Genomic DNA, 15,602 nt, shown 5'->3' with positions numbered 1-15,602 from the left:
GAACCCAGGACCCTTCAGTCCGCAGGCTGATGCTCTATCCACTGAGCTAAACCAGTTAGGGCACGATCCCCATTTTACAGATGAGGAAACTGAGGTTCAGAGAGGTGGATAGTAACATATCCCAAATGGCACAGCTAGTAAGTGGAGGAGTCAGGATTCAAACACATGTGATTCTCTCTCCAAAGGCCATTCTCCCTCCCCCAAGTTATGCTGCTCCACTTGGGGTCCTGGGAACTCGAAGACAATTTTTGGAATTATAAGACTCAGGTCCCGAAAGCTCCTAAATCTTCAAAGAAAGTCAGGGAAAAGGAGCAGATGTTTCAGGAAGTCAGAACAGGAAAAACATTTTAGGAAGGGGAACCGCATGGAAGACTGAACCCACGCGACACACCTATAAGAATGGCAGAGAGGGGACCACCGAGCAGGAGAAGAGGGTGGGCCAGGTCACAGCGGGTCCTGGATGTGCATTAAGTAAAACCACAGCGTCATGCAGCCAGGAGCAGTAAGGCAGCCACAGCACACGATGATATAAAACCATCATGACTTCAAGGTGCAGCCCACGCACGGAGCGCAGCAAAATGCTTTATCAAACCTCTGCCTGCACTCTGAGCTTCAAAATGGTGCATTGGAGTCAATCAACTTCAATTCAGGGAAGCAACAGACACAAAGGGAGAGAAACGTCATCCTCCTTTTCACAAATGTGCCCAGGGAAAGGCGCTGGCCAGCAATGTGCAGTCTCCAAGGCCTAAGACTGCACGTCAGCAGTGGCAGGGGGACAATGGGACAAAGGAGGTATCGGCTGGAATAACAAGGTATGCCTTCCACAAGCCAGAGGACTCATTTCTTTCCTTCTTCATTGACTCTGGGCCCTGGAGAAATGCCATCGCAATTTCTAGAAAGAACAGGTAAAGGTAGACAGTGCCTAGATATCATTTCTGTCAGTTCATTTTAATTCATTTGGTAAACATTTTGCATTTCCAAGTTGACACAGTTTAGTAATACCTGCTAATGCCAGTGATAAATGCCACCGCGATGGTGCAAGTACCCTCTGGGCTTGGGGGTTGGGGGCTGTGCATTGGGGCCTAAGTTCCTTGTCCCCTGCCCTTCAGTTGTTATTAATAATGATGATGATGATGATGATGTACATTTGTACGTCTTTGGGATTTCAGAGGGCCTTAGGCTTCCCTAGAGTTCTCGCCTACTTTACTTGTTCCCTCTACAATGTACAGTATCTGTTCCTCTGGGAACCTGAAGTTGGAAAGAGCATACAATTCAGGAATCTGTATAAAATAGGATCCACAAACCAAGATGCCTGCAGAGCACAGGCAGGTGCGTGAATGAAGAAAAAGGAAGAAATGAAAAACAATAGGGAATGGCGAGGTCGGTGGCAAACTGGAGTGCCTGGCCCACTGAAAGGTGGGCTGGCTGTTTCTAATCTTACATGCACCAACTATTTCCAAAGGGCCAGATGCTACGTAAATCCCCAATTATTAAATTATTACAACCGGATTTCTATAATTTAAAAATTGTATTTGCTTAGAAGCGTTCAGAGTGTCAGCAAAACAGCTATGGCTTTTTTTAAAATTATAGAGTTGTATTCTATAATAACGAACAACGATTATTCCGTGTAAGGTGCATCAGAGACAACTGAAAATGAGAAAATACTATCCCCATATATAACGAATTTGTGCTGGGCACCAGCAAGAACCTGCTTTAATTTCCATGCCAATTTACAACCCCCAACCTGTACCAGGCAAGGGTAGTGGCTACTGAAAATACCACCAGGACAGGGCTACCCAAAGACACATTCAGTAGTGTGGTAACTATACAAAAAAAGAGCTTTATTCCGTGTAAGGTGCATCAGAGACAACTGAAAATGAGAAAATACTATCCCCATATATAACGAATTTGTGCTGGGCACCAGCAAGAACCTGCTTTAATTTCCATGCCAATTTACAACCCCCAACCTGTACCAGGCAAGGGTAGTGGCTACTGAAAATACCACCAGGACAGGGCTATCCAAAGACACATTCAGTCGTGTGGTAACTATACAAAAAAAGAGACATGGTGCAATTTAAAAACAAGTTCTCCCTTCTTCTCTGTAAAAATTCAATAAAATATATTTTTTAAAAAAAGAGAGACATGGTGCAATTTAAAAACAAACCTTACACAGCATTATAGTTCAATTTTTTCTTTAAAAGGAATGAGTTGTATACAGTGGGATTAAATGCTTTATAGACAAGAAAAAAAAAACTGCACCAGAATCAACTTATACATCATCATCTTCTTCATCTTCCTCCTCTTTCTTCTTTTTCTAGCCTTGTTTTTTGTTTTTGTTTGTTTGTTTGTTTTTTTACCTGACGACCCTCTTCTTTGCTGCCTCAGGCTTCCCTTTAGCTTAGTGTGCAGAATCTCCTTTTCATATTCTCCTTCAGCTTAGCCATCTTCTCATCTGGCTGCTTGTCGTCGGCAGCAGTGACTCCACATCTCGCCCAGGTTCTTGGCAGCATCACCAATGGACCCGCCAGGATGCTGTCCTTTGATTTTCGGACCATGCTCAGAACAAAACAAGAAAAAGGCTGAAGGAAGCCTCTTTGGGACCCTTGAACTTCTTTTTTGTTCCCCTTTAGGTGGGATATAACTTTTCAATTCTCTTTCATAACGGGCCTTGTCTGCCTTTGCCATGTCTTCAAATTTTCCTCTCCTTAGCAGACACGGTCTTCCACCTCTCTGAGCACTTGTTAGAAAACTCTGAGAAGTTGACAGAAGCATCTGGGTGCTTCTTCTTGGGCTCCTCCTGGCAAGTTTGCACACACAAAAAAAGCATATGATGATATTTTGCCTCTCAGCTTCTTAGGATCGCCTTTGCCCATATTTAATTATCTTTCCTCAGTAGCCCAGTTCCCCTCCAGCTACAGTGCCCAGTATTGTCTTTATGGAGCTCAATGTATTACTGAAACTAGATTTTTTTAAACAACATACCAACCCAACAAAATATAGTTGAAGGCTGGACATAGCCCTTAGGCTCCCCAGCTGTGACCTCTAGAGCCGGCCTAGAGGGGTTTGTGAAGTTGGAAATTTATAAAATTGACAAAAGGGTGAACCTGATTCAAACTGACTTAAACAAAAAGGGGGATTTATTAAAATGGGAAAGGCAGGGAAGAGGGTGAGCTTTAGGAACAGCTGAAACCAGGGCCCTGGAGCTCACCAGGCTCATGGGTCCCTGACTTCCATCTGTTCCCCTCTGCACACAAGATCCGCCTCTCCCACCGCAGCTGACCTTCTGCCCAGGCTCCAAAGTTCCCAAGATTCCCATAGAGGCCACCCATCCTCAGGGAAGTGCTGATTAACACAGTCTGTTCCACACAGAAACAGCCTCACCACCTGGGAAAATTATTTGCACCAGGTTAGTGCAGGTGCCTATAACTGGCCATTCACCCGTGGCCATCAAGACAGGTATGACAGTGGGCCGGCCCCAGTGAGCTCCCCTCCACTGAGCGAGTCAACTCTGGCCAGGGAGTCAACATGGAAGACGAGCAGCCACCACCACAGCCACAGAGAGGGTTGTTGTAGGAGAAGGGAGAGTCCTGGGCACACAGGGTCCAGGGACCCATCACTAGTTCATTCTACGTTACAGACAGTGACCTTGAAGGATAGTGGATGTGGTGGCCACCTCATGGTGCTGCACAGACCACCCCTGAGAGCGAAGGGCATTGACTCCTTATGGCTCACCACTGAGTCCCCCCCAGAAATCTCCCTCGGCCAAAGGGAGCTGCCTCACCCAAGATCACGCCTCCAGGGAGCAGTCCACACATGATTACCGGTCAGTGGTGGACACGAAGTGGAAGGTCTTTCCCAGCTTCAGAGCTCCCAGTGGGGTTAGCTGAAACCTCAGCTACCACCTCATCATAGTCGGACTGTTCCCTTCACCTAATTCTGCCTCTCTCACTCCTTCATGGATGTAGCTCCCCCATCCAGTCAACTTCTTGCAGGCAAATCTCCATCTCTGAGTGGCTTTCAAGGAACACAGCCTAGGAGAGTCGGTAGCAAGAGTGGACCCAGAAGGCAGGCTCTAGCCTGTACTTTGGAGCTGCTCACCCACTGGCTGGCTGGCAGCTGAAGCCCATGGTCAGTGGAGGGCAGAAGGGTGCCCTCTCTCGGACTGCAGTGGCAGTGCCATGGTTAACCTTTCTGCTAGTGGTGGCCTGGGCTGGGATACCAGTGGAGATGGGGAAGATAGCTCGGGAGTTCAGGAGGTTCGGGAGAAGTCATATCAGGCCTGATCCATGGGGACAGAGACAAATCTGACCCAGCCCTGAATCCCTGGCACAGGACCTGTCATTGATGCTGAGAAATGTTCCCCTTTTCAGGCTGTCTCTGCTTACAAAAAAAGGGAGCCCTCCCCTCACCGGCTTGGCTCAGTGGATAGAGCAATGGCCTGCAGACTGAAAGGTCCCAGGTTCAATTCCGGTCAAGGGCACATGCCTGGGTTGCGGGCTCAATCCCCAGTGGGGGGCGTGCAGGAGGCAGTCGATCCATGATTCTCTCATCATGGATGTTTCTATCTCTCTCTCTCTGAAATCAATTTTTAAAAAATAATAAATAAAGGGAGTCCTTTCCAAAGCTGAAATTCCTTAAGGCTTAGGATGGATGGGTGGGTAGATGGGATGAACAGACACACTTGTTGGACTGTCAGTAATAAGCCTCACTCTCCCATGCCAATGGGACAGCCTGAGGATGGCTGGACCCATCAAAGCCACCATGGCCTCCACAGAGAGGAATCAGCACCCACAGAAGAGCTCCAATCATGCGAGGATCAGCAGGTGCCCCAGAGAGGCAAATGGACCAGAGTGACTTGGCCGAGCCGGGGCAGGCGAGTGGCCGTGGAGGCCTGAGGCTCCAGCCATGAGCCCACCAGCCCATTCATCCGCCACCCACCCAAGACTCCTCTGTGGGCCCCAGCAACTGGTTTTGGGACACATAATAGATGCTCAGAAGATATGGCTGAATGTCTTTACTGATCACCAGGCACTTCCTCATCCATCATCACCTAAGGCCCTCAGGAGAGCACATGAGGCATTTCCCCCATTTTACTAGTGAGGAATCTGAGGCTCTGATAACTCAGTGGTTTGCCCCCAGGTCACACGGCTGAAAAGGAGTCAGAGCCAGGATTGAACCCCTGGCCTCTGGCTCGCATTCCTCTGCTCCTGACCACACCCAAGGCCCGCCAGGATGGAGAACAGGTGAGTGGACGTCACTGTGCTCTGCAGGAAGGACAAGTCTGGTACGGGAAAGCATCCAACGCTTGTCCCTGCACAGTGGGTCTCTATTTGACACTATGTGTTCATGCCAACCAGCTTCTACACCTCCACCCCGACTGCCACTCCAGGCCTTTACCTGGGCGCTTCCTGCCCACAATGCCCCTCCCTCTGCCTCCAAGCCCTCTCATTCATTCCTCAAGGCTCCATTGGGTTCTGGCCTCTCCCCTGATTGCCTTGCAGACTCCTGACTCCCTCCCTGACCTTGGCCTCTGGTTTCGACAGCCTGAGGTCTTGGGCCTGGATAGAATGACCTCTGCAGAGCCCATTCTCTTTGGGTGAATATTATGGAAAGTTCCCCTCATATCTTATCAAGACATTAGGCCTCCAGGCAAGACTGGCAGCTCCGTGCACATGGGACAGGGCGGAGTTCAGTAGCTGTGTTATGGACTGAATGTGCCTCCTCCCCAAAATTCATATGTTAACGTCCTCACCCCCAGTGTAATGGTGTTTAGAGACGAAGCTACTGGAGATTAGGGTTAAATGAGGCCTCGAGGATGGGGCCTCATGATGGGGCCTCATGATGGGATTGATGACCTTATAAGAAGATGGAAAGAGAGGGATCTCTCAGCCATGTGAGGGCACAGTAAAAAGGTAGCCATCTGCAAGCCAGGAAGAGAGTTCTCACCAGAAATGAAGTTAGCTGGCAACCTGGTCTTGGACTTCCAGCCTCCAGAACTGTGAGTAATCAATGTCTGTTGCTTAAACCACCCAGACGGTGGTATTCTGTGACGGAGCCTGAGCAGGCTCAGACAAGCTGCTTTTCATTCTCAAATGATCTCACCCACTGTGCACAGAGCCAACCTAGCTTTTGTTCTACACCACGGCCTTACATTAGGCTGGTGGGAAAGTCTCAGGCCACAGAGATGCAGTGAGGGGATAATGAGGGAAGAGGAGGAGGGACCAGACAGAGGCGGTCTGGAAACAGCCTTCTGACAGAGTTGCCAAGAGCCCTGGGAGTAGCTGGCCACGCCTCCCCAGCACTCTCTGAACCTGCTTCTGTCCCCAACAACTACCAGCCCGACAGCCTCCCAGCAATCTGCCAGCTCTTCCCTCAGACACTATCCATGTGGAGGCCACACCCCTCAGCACCTCCAGGACAGCCAGATGGCACTGCCAGCAGCACAGGGAGCCAGAGCCCCACCCACCGGGACCCCATGGGCTCTGTCTGATTTCAGTCTGTTCCACAAATCAGACCCTCAGCAGAGCACGGCTGAGCTTCCCTGACAGCTGGCCACGTGACAGCCACCAGATTTCAGGTGTCCCAGAACACAGGAAAGTGGCTGTGATGGGGCCGTGAGGAGCCACAGGCCAGCTCTCTCTTCCACCCACACCTCCCCATAACAAGCCTGAGAAGAGCCCTCACAGGTCCAAGAGAAGAGGCCAAGGGAAGGGCACCGATGAGAAAGCAGGGCTGAGGAGACCGATGTGAAAATATATGTCTACTGTCCCTCATATGTTTTGTGTTTGGTAGCCTATTTCAAGAAAATAAGTTACTTGACCTGCCCCTGATCTTCCGGATCTGCATCGGACCTTTCTAAGAGCAGTTCACATGGAAACAAAAGTCAGCTTTGCAGCCACGAAGCTATGACGGTTTTTACTGAGCTGACGGAGATTTGCCAGGCGAGGAAGTCTATGTCTCTGGGAGACATACATTTCTTAGTGGAACCCCAAACTTGCCTTCGACCCAGTCCAGCGATTTTCAACCGGTGTGCCGCAAGAATTGTTAAAACATACAATACCTGACTATTTGGTCAGGGGCACCGTCAAATGAAAAAATGACAAGAGCCAACACAACAACATCCAGTGTAAATGAATCAAAATTATACCTCTTTTCTGTCAGAACGGCCAAAAATGTTTTTTTGGGTGTGTCACAGAATTTTAGTAATTAGTTTATGTGTACCATGAGATGAAAAAGGCTGAAAATTGCTACTCTGGTCAAAGGTAATTTTTGTAATTGAGATAGAATTGACGTAAAACATTGTGTAGGTTTAAGGTACACAATGTGTTGATTTGATAGACATAAACTGCAGCAGGCTTACCAACATGGCATCAGCTAACGCCTCCATCACATTATGTAACTCAACAATTTGCTTAACCTTTCTCAGAACGTGGGCTAAAGAGAGGCTATGGCTTCCAGACTAGCCCTCAGTCTTAAATTTCCTTTCTCTTTGAGCAAACACCAGCACTTTGGTCCTATGAGAGCAGTCCTCTGCTCATATGAAGATGGGAGGGTCAAAGGTTGAGAATGCAGGTAACTCAGGAGCTAGCTATGACAATCTCCTCACCACCAGGATTTATTACGGATCTTCAGTTAGCGTTGTTCTGAGAATTCTGTGCTTTGACATGGTTTAAAACAATTCTACCCTCAGGCCTAATCCCAACGGCCGCACCCACAGATACCATCACAATGGGAGTTAAGATTTCAACATATGACCCTGACCCGTTGCTCAATGGATAGAGCCTCGGGCCGTGGACTGAAAAGTCCCAGGTTTGATTCCTGTGGAGGGCATGTACCTTGATTGCAGGCTGGATCCCCAGTAGGGGGCGTGCGGGAAGCAGCTGGTCGATGTTTCTCTCTCATGGATGTTTCTAACTATCTCTCTCCCTTCCTCTCTGTAAAAAATCAATAAAAATATTTTAAAAAAAAAAAAAAGATTTCAACATATGAATTGGGAGGGCGGAGAGGGCAGTGCACAAACGTTCCATCTCTAGCAGTAGCCAAGACTTTGGAGGAGGGGTCCAACTCACCACCAGAGCACGGCTTGAGAGCCCGACAGCCCTGGAAACTTGGAGACTGCAGGGTTGTGGGCTGTGGGTGGTGAACAGACTATCCTAGGTTCAAATCCCTGCTATCCCACTAATTGTCTATGGAATCTTGGTCAAGCCACTTAACCTTTCTGAGCCCATTTCAACTGCAAAACGGACACAATAATCTCTGAGTTTTGTGAGGATATGATACACATGCTGCTGGTGGTGCCAAACCAGAGACACATTTAGAGTAAATTCAAGGCTCTATCTTTACTGTAAAAACTGACGTCTAGAAAAAAACTGGTCTTGCCTATCCATTACAGACTATTGCTTTTTCTCATATCCTGACATGATACAGAAACATCCAATGAAGAGCTGGCGGGCAATGAAATGTCAGTGGCAAGGTAATTAATTATCAATCACTGCCAGCCCAGCCTATTCCAGGAAGCTGAACTTGTGTGCACACCCAGCGCCTCGGACGCAGCTCCCAGAACCCAGGTCTTCCACCCTGGCTGATGCTGGGGCTCTGACTCCCGGGGAAAAAAGTTTTGACACAAGAAGGAAATTTCATTATTTTTGCCCTGAAGCACCAGCAACTGCCTACAGAGAGAGAGCAAGGAGGGAAGGGTAGGAAGCTATAAATTACTGTTTCCTCCTGGGTGGTTAGTCCATTTAAAAATGGGTAGATTCAGAGAAGTGTTTCTTTATTTGGTCCCTCTATTTCCAGGATCTCAGAGATAAACAGGTGACTGACCTTGACTACCATCCATCAGTCAGCCCCCTTTGGCAAGTGGGGAACATAGGCTGTGTTGGACTAATGTCCCCACCAGTTCTCCGGAGACTGAAGGAAGCTGGGGGCTTGGAGGAGTCCATTGGGAGGGGAATGTTACTCCCTACCCCCCATGATCCTGCACTTCTCCAAGTCTATGCCTCCTGGATTCCGGAATTCCATGTGGCAAGTTTGCTCATCTACTCAGTCAGCATTCATTGAGTCTCACAATGTGGACACTTACAATGTGTCAGGACCAGGCTCAGCACAGAGGATTCAGAAGTGACTGAGATAACATGATCCCTTCCCTCCAAGTACTTGTTCTAATATAGGGGCTCTCAACCTTGACACCTTAACACTGTCGAAATTTTGGGTCAAATAATTCTCTGTTGTGGAGCTGTCCTATGCATCACAGGATGTTCAGGAGCAACCCTGGACTCTCCCCACTCCACTCAGTTGTGACAACCAAAAATACCTCAAAACATTGCCGAGTGTCCCCTGGGCATCGAAATCCCCCCACCTCCCAATAGAGCCACCGTTATGATGGACAGTGGAGAGGGTGTGGCTTGGAGCTAGATGGGCCTGGTCCTCCCACCCTATTTGCTGTATGACCTCAGTGGAATTACTTCCCTCAACCATAGTTTCTGAATTTGCAAATTATGGGTAATGATCATACTTTTACAAGGTTGTTAGGAGAACTAAAGATCAAATATGTAAAGTACTGTGGCAGACACTGTCAATAGCCATCCAAAGCCATCCTCCCCACCCCAATTCTTCTTACTAACAGAACCCCAGTTCTGTTCAAGGATTCTGATCTCAGGAAAGTTGGCTCAGTGCCTTGGTTTGGGGGAAGATAGGACTAGCCAATGAGATATAAGGGAGGGAGCCCTCTGGAAAAGATCTTCCTCTCTGACTAAAAAGAGAGAGGGGTGGGGAGATTGATAAAGAGTGCAGTGATTTTAAATTTGTGCACAAATTCTTCAATACTCCTTCCATCAAACTGTGGAGCCTCATTCCCTTCCTCTTGAGTGTGAACTAAATGTAGTGACTCACTTGTAATGAACAAGACACAGCAGAAGTGACAATGTGTGACTTCCAGGATCAGAGCGTGAGAGGCGCTGTGGCTTTCTCCTGTGCTCTCGGATCAAATCCTCTGGGGACCATGATGACAGGTTGTGAGAACACTAAAGCAGCCCTGTGGAGAGTCCCCTATGAAGAAGAGGCCCCAGCTGACAACACCAACTTGATGGCGTGTGTGGGATCCACCTTGGAGCAGGTCCCACAGCCCCAGTCAAGCCTTCAGATGACTGCAGCCCTGGCCAACATCCTGACTGAAACCTCAGGAGACATCCTGATCCAGAACCACACAGCTGAGGGACACCTGAATTCCTGGCCACAGAGAATAAATGTTTGTTGTTTTAAGCTGCTACGTTTTGGAGTGATTTGGAAAACTAATACAAAAAGAAACTGTCTGAACTCCCACATGCCCGTCACTCCCCAGACCTGCCTTTAGACCTTGTCAGATGAGGCTAGAGCAGGGGTGGGCAAACTTTTTGACTCGAGGGCCACAATGGGTTCATAAACTGGACCGGAGGGCCAGAACAAAAGCATGGATGGAGTGTTTGTGTGAACTAACATAAATTCAAAGTAAACATCATTACATAAAAGGGTACGGTCTTTTTTTTTTTTTAGTTTTATTCATTTCAAACGGGCCGGATTCAGCCCGCGGGCCGTAGTTTGCCCACGGTTGGGCTAGAGCCACAGCAGGCAGCATGAGACCAGCCTGAGAGGGAGGCCAGGTGAGTCTCAGAGATGCTAACCAGGGCCACAAAAACAACCCCAACGCCACCACTTCCAGATGTCTTGCTATAGGAGGAAAATACCCCCTATTTGCTTAAACCATGGTTTCCTGTAGCTTCAGCAACAATTACAGCAAGTTCTAAAAAGACAGTGATGATCTATGATGCTATTTTTACTATAGCTTCTATGAATTCCAATCCTCTCAATTCCACACAAGATGCACCCACATTCTGAACTAAAGGGACTGGCAGTGATAACGGGTGGAGAGCGCCAAACTGAGAAGCTTTTAAGCTTTCACCTTTCACCCTTCATTCTGAGCAATCTGATATTCCTGACAGGCCAGGCCCAGGCCCCATGCTCTTAGTCATCTTGTGCTGCCACAACAAAGTACCATAGAGTGGGGGGCATAAACAACAGAGATTCTGAAGACTGGCAGTCCACACATGGCAGAGAGACCAGAGGTCTCTTATAAGGGCACTAATCCCACCATAGGGCCCCACACCTTCATGACCTCATCTAAACCTAATCTCCCCCTAAGGTCCCATCTCCAAATACCCTCACAATAGGGGTTAGGGCTTCAACATGTGGATTCTGGGAGGAAATGACCTCATCTAAACCTAATCTCCCCCTAAGGTCCCAACTCCAAATACCCGCACACTAGGTAACCCCTAGGGCTTCAACATGTGGATTCTGGGAGGACACAATTCAGTTTGGCTCATGTCAAACTGCAGAGACTTCAACTCTCTATTCTCCAGAGAGAGGAAAACAACAAAGAATTCCCTTTTTCTAACTATCATCTTATTTACAGAGGGCTAGAGCTGGGTCTCAAATTAACAGCCAGACCACAGAATTGTCAACCCTCCAGGGAGTAGCCCAGAGAACTGGCAGAAAAATCACAGAACTGGGAAGCTGCACTGTAGCTCTAGACACTGTGTCTGTAACCTTTTTGATACTCCATTGCTCAGTTGCCCGGTCTACAAAACAGCAGTAGGGAACTCCATCTCAGAGGCTCACAAAGGAAGTGCAGGAGCTTGAAAGACTGTCCTGGATGCATATACCGTTACCGTCCCAGGCTCTGATGCCACCAGGGATTAATAGCTGGAGTTTCGGGTATCAGAATGGATTATGTCAAGATTTTCCAGGACAATGAAGACTGTCTTCAGTGGAAAGATGAAAAAGCTGCCTAAGAAATAAAACAGTCTAGACTCTAAAAGCAAGACACTGAGTAAGTTGATTCTTGGCAAGAATGGTTCTGCTGACCAGAAGTTGGGAGCTTGCTGTACCAAACGCTGCAGGTGACATACAACAGCAACGTGCCCCTTCATCTTTGTAAACCAGATCTCAATTTTTTAAGGAACTGGGGCTCTTTCTGTTGCAAGGGAAGCTGGGCCCTTCCCAGTTACAAGGATGAATCTTGTCAGTCTTAGCCAGGATTGGCAAACCATGGTGCTGGCTAAACCCGGACCACCGCCTGCTTTTGTGTGGCCCAGGAAAATGGCTTTTACATGTTTTAAGTGGTTAGAAAGATCAAAAGTATAATAATAGTGTTTCCTAACATTTGACATTATATGAATTTCAAATCTCTCCCCTTCATTTACGTATTACCTGTGGCTACTTCCACACTGAACAGCAGAGTTCAGTAGCTGCTACAGAGATGGAATGGCTACAAGGCTGAAACATTTACTATCTGGCTGCTCACAGGTAAAAATCCCTGGTCTAGTGTCCACCAGAATTATATGGAGGCCGTATTCAAATACAGATCGTGGAGAGATGAAGCAGAAAGCCTGCAGGAGGGAGTATGGGGGTCCACAGGTTTGCCCAGACAGCAGGCAGCCCTGGAGGAGGAATTCACGTCGTCTGCAATACCCTCGGATGTTGGGCCTGACAGACTCCTACGCGTGGAGCAGGGCGACAGAACAGCCCAGCTTTCAGTCAAGGACAGCAGCAGGACTCTCGTCTTCTCTGAGGTGAGGGCGATGGGACAGGAGCACCCCACTGCTGTCTCCCCATTGCTGAGCGCAGAACAGGAGCCTGGGGTTTCTCACAGCCTCAGAAAAAGAGGGGTGAGCAGCGAGCGGGCTATTTGGAAAGCCGGTGTGGCTTCGCAGCTCGCTGAATGAGGTCTGGAATGTGACTTGGTTGCTTTCCTGGAGAGAGAGGCGTATTTCCGAATTGTAGGCACAGAGCGTCTAAGTGCACGTGGGTCAGACTCGGAAAGAAAAGGAAACCTGTGCTTCTGCTTCGGACCTCGGAGATGGCCTTGCCAAGATCCCTCCTGGGATCTCTGTCAGCTCAGCTGCCCACTGAAGGGTCTGAAGGGAGACTGCTTGGACGAGAGAGGACGGCTGACATGGCGGGGACTGGTTTATCCCTGTGTCCATACACTTCTTCCCTCGGGGAAAAGCGTTGTGGGGTTTTGTGGGGTTTTTCGTTTTCTTGGTATCTTAATGGGAATCTTGATTAAGAATCATCTGTTGCCAACTTCATGCTGTAAACCCTAGAGTATAGTCCCGGGATATCTACACGCCCCACGCCCAAAGCTAAAGGCACACCTTTTAGGCAGCTTTACTTCTGGTGGTGGGGTAGAGAGGAATTCTTTTTGTGGGCTGCTGAATATAGTTTCTTGTTTCTTTAAGAAGCTAGATAATCAATCACCTCTGAAGTTTTGGGGACAGGGTGCCAACAGTCCCCTATGCTGTTTGCTTGCTTTGACTCTTCTGATGACACTTGGTTTTCACCTGGGCTGCCGAATGGAGTGACATTTTGCAAGCCCTGCACAGGAGCACAGTGGAGGATGTGCACGGGCGTGATCCCAGCTCGGCTTACTTAATTTCCCAGGCCCCTGTTCAAAGGCACAATGGAATCCATTTTTCAAACGTACTATTGTTGATGTTTTCATTTTAACTATTTTTTTAAAGTTCTTATATTTGTAATTGGTGTAGGATACACATAACATAACATTTACTATTTTAACCGTCTTTTTAAAGGTGACAGTTCGGGATACTAAGTACAGTCACCGTGTTGGGCAGCCATCACCACCATCCATCTCCAGAGCTCCTTGCACTGGCAGAACTGAAACTTTGCACCTACTCAACAGGGCCTCCCCACACCCCCAGCCCCTGGCAGCCACCACTCTGCTCTGTCTTAAGTGGAATCATACAGTATTTGTCTTTTTGTTAATGTAGGAAATGTGTTGAAGACTATCATTTTAGTTGTAAATTTAATTGCTTTTATAGTCAGAAATTGACTCTGTGAATAGTGTGTGTTATCTTAATGTTGCTAGGTTTCTGAGCAGAAACCCTTGGTCAGTAAAACAAGGTCAAATGATACACGCCCAGCTGTGTGCAACTTCTAAACCGGAAAGTATACTGTTGTTCAGGACAACAAGGTTTTGAGATTATGGAATAATGAAGATGAAAACCTGGATTAAGTATTTAAAGCTAAGCTGTCAGCTGAGGTACATAGACACATTCAACACGAAGGATGGGCCCTTGGTGCCATCCAGGGAAGGGGCCGTGTGTGTGTTAGAGGCCTTGCTTGCAGAGCCCCAGCAGAAAACTGAAACTGTTATCCTGAGGAAGCAGTGATTAAGTGGACATGGTTTGTCATGGTACCTAGGCATCCTGTTTTAATCTTTATTACTGGAAAACATGGAAATTACTTTATGTACAAATGTTTAACTCACGTGGCTTAAGCAAATACACACTCTGACTTAAACAAGAAGGAAGATCTGTTAACGGAGTTTTACTGCATCTGTGGGTCCGAAATTCACCTCTTCGACGTCATTAAGCTCTGATGGATGCATATATGAAACCTTGATACCAATATATTCGAGTGACCCAGAAAAATCATCAAAATCAGAGGGGAGTGAGATCACTGTTGCTCAAGACAGTAGTGTCTGGGAAGGCTCAAAATGGTGTTGCGCTCGGCATCCTGGATCAAGACCGTGTAGCGGTCCTGGGATCACCACTACCAGCTTCTAAGGAATGCCTCTCCATATGGAACACAAAATTTCGAACACCACAGTTTCAAAAGAATTACCACAAGGGACCAGCAGTCAGCTCTGGTATTACGGGGGACATCTGTTTATGCTACATGGAAAATTTCTAACTGTGATTCCAAACAAGTGTGAAGTGCCATCGCCAGCAGATGCGCTTGGAAAATGCAAGCATAGGCACGGTCCATGCACTCGGGCTGTGCCTCAGTGTGTAAACTGGGAAACCTCGCAGGGGTGTGGACGTGGACCCCAGAACTCAGAGCCATCAAAGAGAATTTTAAGGAGAAGAAAAACTGAAGCAAGTATCCAGCCAGAGGCTCCAGCATCCAAACAACTTTTAAAACCATAAAGAAAGATTCAGAAAAACACACGGAAGTAGAACTACTCAAAATTTTGGCTATTAAGCAGACATCTGACTTTCCTATGATTATTGGGGACACAGTAATAGGACCTCTGGGAAGATGGGAAACAGAACCATCATTTTACCCTAGAACTCTCCGATCATTTATCCAAACTCACGTGCTTCCTCACAGCTCGTGCCCTGGCTCAGTGGAGGTCGCCTAGAAGAGACCCATGTATAGATGTTACCGCTCTGTCTACAGCAGTCTCTGACATTGCTGAAGCCGTCACCTGTGCTTGCTTCAAGATGTTCTCAAGCATTGGTAATGGCAGTCTTCAAGAAACAGGGGTCCAGCCCTAGCCGGTTTGGCTCAGTGGATAGAGCGTTGGCCTGTGGACTGAAGGGACCCGGATTCAATTCTGGTCAAGGGCACATGCCCAGGTTGTGGGCCCAGTCCCCAGTGTGGGGTATGCAAAAGGCATCTGATTAATGATTCTCTCTCATCATTGATGTCTCTATCTCTTTCTCCCTTCCTCTCTGAAATCAGTAAGAATATTTTTTTAAATAATTCAATGAAAAGCCTCAGGACACAACAGAGGAGACTACCTCCTGCCCTGCAATACCAAA

At 47.7% G+C, this 15,602-nt stretch overlaps 2 pseudogenes; one reads left to right on the top strand and one right to left on the bottom strand.

Moving 5' to 3' along the window:
• Window positions 1–2,353: 2,353 nt before the first annotated feature.
• LOC102240754 lies at window positions 2,354–2,873 on the bottom strand (annotated as a pseudogene).
• A 2,359-nt stretch (window positions 2,874–5,232) lies between these two features.
• On the top strand, window positions 5,233–15,335 carry LOC102240453 (annotated as a pseudogene).
• Window positions 15,336–15,602: the final 267 nt, after the last annotated feature.

The sequence above is a fragment of the Myotis brandtii genome, unplaced genomic scaffold (assembly GCF_000412655.1).
Source record: "Myotis brandtii unplaced genomic scaffold, ASM41265v1 scaffold363, whole genome shotgun sequence".
NCBI lineage: Eukaryota > Metazoa > Chordata > Mammalia > Chiroptera > Vespertilionidae > Myotis > Myotis brandtii.
Note: the sequence above shows the minus strand (reverse complement) of the source record. Positions and strands in the feature narration are given on the sequence as shown.